Consider the following 6,000-nt stretch of genomic DNA (forward strand, 5'->3'; position numbering starts at 1 on the left):
AGGCACCAACTCTTCTCACTGTTACCCCTATAAAATGCTTTTTCTGCATTGGAGAATGAAGAAACCTCAGCAATAGATTTTGAAGTGATTTCTAAAAGTGAAGTCACCCAATGCACCCAGAAGCCCTTCAACAGAATTGAATGTCATAAAAGAAAGCTGCTTCTGCTGGGAGACTCCATCTTCAGAGGAACCAATCTGGGAGCACATTTTGATGGTGACACAAGAGTTAAATGCCATCCAGGATCCTCAGCTAGTAGAAATGCAAACCAGATAGTCCAAGTCACTGAAGAGAAAGTAAGACCTTTAATATCAATGTTATCATCCATCTGGGGATCAATGACCTCAATAGAAATGGGATCCATGAAGTACAAAAAGGGTTCCAAAAACTAGGAAAGATGATAAGACCCACTGCAAAGACTATTGCCTTTTCAGAAGTATTACCTGTTGATGGAAAGGGAAATAAAAGCTATGCCATACAGATAATTTCAATTTCTGGCTCAAAACCTGGTGTATAGAAAGTGATTTTGGATACTTTGGAGACTGAGGTCGTGTATGGAACAGTAAAAGGCTACATGGTAAAGATGGCCTACATTTGTCTATAGCAGGAAGGAGGATGCTAAATGAGAAATTCAGATCATATATTATCAGTCATTTAAACTAACGAATGGGGGTAGCAGGAGATGGCCAATGAAAGTGACATGTCACCCCCAAGCAATACAGGAAGTGGGAGGAGAAAATAACAAAAGCATTCAGCTCAAAAAAGTAGAAAAGATGTCTAGGAAGTGCAACAAATCAAGGGAGAAAAATTGGAAAGCTATAACTACAAATGCTCTTAGACTGGGCAATAAAATCCAAGACCTACAGCCCCTAATGGTGGAGGTGGACTTGGACATTGTTGCTGTTACAGAGACCTGGTTCACGGATTCTCATGATTAATACGGCCATACCGGGCTATAACTTGTTAAGGAAAGACAGAGAACACAGAAAAGGGGGAGGAGTAGCTCTTTATGTCAAAAACAATATCCAAGCAACTGAACTGCAAGGAATATGAGGTAGAGAAGAAGATGATGGTGCATCCATTTTTACTGGAGTGGTTTACAGGCCTCTGACTCAAATGGACAGAGATCTGATCGAAGACATCCAAAAGGTGGGGAAAAAAGGGAGATTTTAATCTGCTGGATGTAGACTGGAGAATCCCCTGTGCGGAATCTACCAGAAGTAGAGAGATAGTGGATGCCCTTCAAGGGGCTCTGTTCAAACAAATGGTAATGGAACCCATGAGGGAGGGAGCTGTACTCGATTTAGTGCTCACTAATGGGGATAATGTCTCTAATGTTCGGGTGGGTGCCCATCTCAGCACCAGAGATCATCAAACAGTATGGTTTGATATCGCAAATAGGATACAGAGAGGACACGCAAAGACCCAAGTTTTGAATTTCAAAAATACAGACTTTGTCAAAATGTGGATGTACCTGGAGGTAGAACTAGAAGACTGGGAGAAAATGAGAGAGGTGGACCAAACTAAAAGAAGCAATTACAAAGACAACAAATCAATATGTAAGAAAATTAAACAAACAAAGAGAAATAAGAAAACCGATCTGGTTCTCAAAGGAGATGGCTGATAAAATAAAAGCAAAAGGAACAGCATTCAAGAAATATAAAGGATCCCAAAAAGAGGATCGCATGGAAGAATATCTAGAGAAACTGAGGAAGACGAAGAAAGAAATGAAGAAATCAAAAAGGCGGAAGAAAGAATTGCCAAAGAGGTAAAGCGAGGTGACAAAACATTTTTCAGATACATATATATTTTATTTATTTATTTATTTATTTATTTATTTATTTATTTAGAGTTTTTCTATACCGGCATTTGTGATTAGAAACCACATCATGCCGGTTTACATATAACAAGGGGGTGTGAACAAAAAATGGAACATAAACAAGTGCAAAGAGATCTTAAAGTTACATTACAACAAGGATCATATAACTGGGGAGAGAATTAGAGTAAGATAACCGAGCAGTTAGGATTAATTATTTACATTATATTGTGAAGTCTCTTATAAGATGTTGCTGTCCTTCAATTGGGATCTGGGAAGGCTTGCTTAAATAGCCAAGTCTTAAGCCTTTTTCTGAAAGTAGGTAGGCATGGTTCTTGTCTCAGATCCGGAGGAATAGAATTCCATAGTGAAGGTCCGGCTGTGGAAAAGGCTCGGTCTCTGAAAGTTAGGTGGTGAGTGGTTTTGGTTTGGGGAACGAGGAGTGATCCTCTGTAGGCTTCTCTGATGGGTCTGGTGGATGTGTGTCATCTGAGTGGTATTTGTAGATCGAGTGTTGCTTGGTGATGGATAGCCTTGTAGATGATAGTGATGGATTTGTGGATAATTCTAAAGTGTATTGGCAACCAGTGCAAGTTCTTGAGAGTGGGAGAAATGTGATCTCTTCTCCTGGTGTTAGTCAGAATTCTCACAGCTGAGTTCTGGAGCATCTGAAGGGGTTTAATGGAAGCGGAAGGGAGACCTAGTAAGATAGAATTGCAGTAGTCTATCTTAGAAAAGATAACTGCTTGAAGGACCGTTCTGAAGTCTCACACGTGAAGGAGCGGTTTGATTCTTTTAAGTACCTGAAGTTTATAGAATCCGTCTTTAGTAGTTTGTTTAATGAAGGATTTTAAGTTAAGACGGTTGTCGATAATTATTCCTAAGTCCCTTGTTTGGGTGGTAAGTGGGTTGGTTGGAGGACACGGAGATGGGTTGCTATTTTCTGGTGAGATGATAAGAAGTTCCGTCTTAGCCGTATTTAATATCAGGTTTAAACTCGTGAGGAGGAGATTGATTTCTTTAAGGCAGAGTTCCCAAAATTCAAGAGTTTTGGTGATGGTTTCTTTAATGGGGATCAAGATCTGCACATCGTCTGCGTATAGGAAGTGAGTTAGTTTCAAGTGGGTTAGCAGTTGACAAAGCGGAAGAAGGTAAATATTAAAGAGTGTAGGGGAGAGGGAGGAGCCCTGGGGAACTCCTAAAGATGAAGAATAGCGGGAAGATTCCTTTTTATGGATCTTGACCTTATAGCCTCTGTTGCTGAGGAATGTATTGAACCATGATAGTGCAGTTCCTGAAATTCCTATGTTCGACAGTTGATTGAGTAGGATGGAGTGGTTGACGGTATCAAATGCGGCCGAAAGGTCTAAAAGAATAAGTAGAAAGGATTGGCCTTTGTCTAGTCCCATGATGATATGGTCTGTCAGGGATATGAGTAGAGTTTCTGTGCTTAAAGCTTTACAGAATCCATATTGTGAGGGGTAAAGTATTTTGTGATCTTCAATGTAGTTGGAGAGTTGAGTGTTGACCAGCTTTTCCATTATCTTGGCCATAAATGGAAGATTGGAAATTGGGCGAAAGTTGTTGGGGTCCTTGGGGTCTAGATTAGGTTTCTTTAAGAGTGGTTTTAGAGAAGCTATTTTAAGGTCTTCTGGAAATAGTCCCCGGGATAAAGAGCAGTTAATGATATCTGCCAGAGTTTTGGAGATTGTTTCCGGTATTAGAAGGAGGAGCTTTGTAGGTATTTAGTCGAAGGGGTGGGAGGAAGGTTTCATTTTCTTAAGTAACAGAAGGATTTCAGAGGCTGTGATGGGTTTGAATGATTCAAAGGAGGTTCCTTTGTTTAGTATCTGCACAGCATTAGTGTGAGAATTGTTACTGGGGGTCAGTTGCTTTAGCAGGTTAGATATTTTGTCTTGGAAGAAAATAGCCAATTCCTCGGCTTTGGATTGAGCTAGGTCTATGGGAATATCTGGAGTGTTGATGTGTGTCAGGTTGGATACGTAAGCGAAAAGAGCTTTTGCATCAAATACAAGGTCATGTATCTTGCTAGCATAGTAATCCCTTTTTGATTTTAGGTTGGAGTTCTTGTAGTGATGTAGAGCTAGTTTGTAGGCGGTTAAGGTGCTGGGGCAGGGGGCCTTACACAATTTGCTTTCTTTGTGTCTTAGGCTCTGTTTAAGTTTATGGAGGTTGTTTGAGAACCATGGTTGTCTTTTTGCTGGGTTTGGATTTAGTTTTTTGGTTGAAAGAGGACATAGTTTGTTTGCTACTGCCTCGGTGATGTTGCTCCAGGAGAGGATGGCTGAGTTAGGGTCAGAGAGGTTAATGTGAGGAAGCTCTGAAGTGAGCTGGCTGTTGAGATCGTCGGACGAGCAGGGTCTTCTGTAGAGAAATGAGGATTTTGAAGGGAGATTTTTCCTGAATTGTGTCAGAGTGAAAGTGGCGGTGATTAGTGAATGATCTGACCATGGGACCAGAGTGCAAGAAGGAGGGGAGGTGTATTTGATCCCTGCATTTACGAAGATGAGGTCCAAGGTATGGCCAGCTTTATGGGTGGGCTTGTTGACGATCTGCTTAAATCCCAAAGCTGAGAGGGCAGTGAGTAGAGCCTCGCAATTGGTGGTAAGCGTGGGGTTGTCAACATGTAAATTAAAATCTCCTAAAATTATAGCCGGGGATTCCAAATTCAAGTGTGTTGTAATTATTTCTACAATGGGGGAGGCATCTGAATCCAGAAGGCCCGGAGGGGCGTAGACGAATACCTAGACGAGTAGTATAACAGATGCACAACACAGCATATAAAATAAAAGCAATAGAAAGTTAATCACATCAGGTGTCTATGAGGGAAAGGTGTTCTGCATCTGAGATGCTAATGCTGTAGCCTAGTAGTTAGAGCAGGAGACTGAGAACCAGGAAAGTCAAGATTCAAATCCCATTGTTACATCTGTAACCCTTTTCTTGAAAGTGATATGTTCTTCCAGGGCACACATAAAAAGAATTTATTAATTGGGGCTGTCTTCCTTGCCTGCTGGTGGTACCCTGGGGAGTGAGTCCTTTCTGCATGGGGAAGCTACTCCTTGTGGCTCAGGCAGTGAGGCGTCTCCTTCGCAAGTGTGTATCTGAAATGGTATTGTGATAATGCTTCTCTGGGACAAAAGAAACAGGACACAAGTCTGGGTGTTCAAATAATAACAGTTTACTGATTTCTTCAAAGGTATTCACGATCCATGTGAAATAAATACATTTACAGATGAGTATGTGCCGATGACTCTTCTGAACTAAGAGTGTGAGAGGCCCAGTGTCAGGGGTACTCCTATTCTGTACAGGGTCCACTTTAGAAATATACAGTCCTACCTGAGTTCACCAGTTGATCTGAAGAGGTTCCCAACCTGCACCTGTATCCCAGGAAGATCCTGAGGAGGGTCTTGAATTCTGCTTTTCTTTCTCCTGGTTGCTTTATAGGACCTCTCACAAGGAAAAGTCTTGACTGACAAAGATCAGTCACAGTACCCAATCTCCAAATGAGAGGACAAGTGACAAAAAATATGATTTATTTTAAAAAAATGGCCAAAACCTTCTGGTATGACACTGTCATTGCAGCTCTTCTCTGTTATAGAAGGGTACTGGCAGAACTTCAGTGACATGGCCTCTGGATCCAGGAAATAGCTTTTACAGGAGCACCAGGTTGCAAACCCAGCAAAATGATTAGCAAAGAAGTCCTAAAAAAAATCCTGAAAAACATTTCTTTTCCTAAATTGAGATGTATCCAGCCTGGCAGGGAGTGCACAGGAAGGAGTAGCCTCAAAAATATATTGAGTGAGGAAAGTAGACCTCATTAAAAAGAAACATTCTAACAGAGTTCCTCTCTCTACAAAATCTCAACTCAAATGCCACACATCCTCTAGTCCCTACTTATAGGCATGGACTACCCACTCAGGCTGCCTCTAGTGCAGTGGTTCTCAATCAGTGTGTTGCCAAGCACATGCAGGTATGTGCCATACTTCCTGGTCCCTCTCTGGCCCATCTGCTCCCCCTGTCCCAGTGAAATGGAACTCTTCATCTGCCTGGGCTTAGAAGGCTGATAGCCCGAGCGGAATGTGGCAAGAGAGCTGGTGTCAGCGGCACCAGTGTGGTCTTCCCACCCCCACGGCCTGGAAGAGGAAGTGGTGTGCAGCGGCTGCGC

The sequence above is a fragment of the Rhinatrema bivittatum genome, chromosome 9, assembly GCF_901001135.1.
Source record: "Rhinatrema bivittatum chromosome 9, aRhiBiv1.1, whole genome shotgun sequence".
NCBI classification, from domain to species: domain Eukaryota; kingdom Metazoa; phylum Chordata; class Amphibia; order Gymnophiona; family Rhinatrematidae; genus Rhinatrema; species Rhinatrema bivittatum.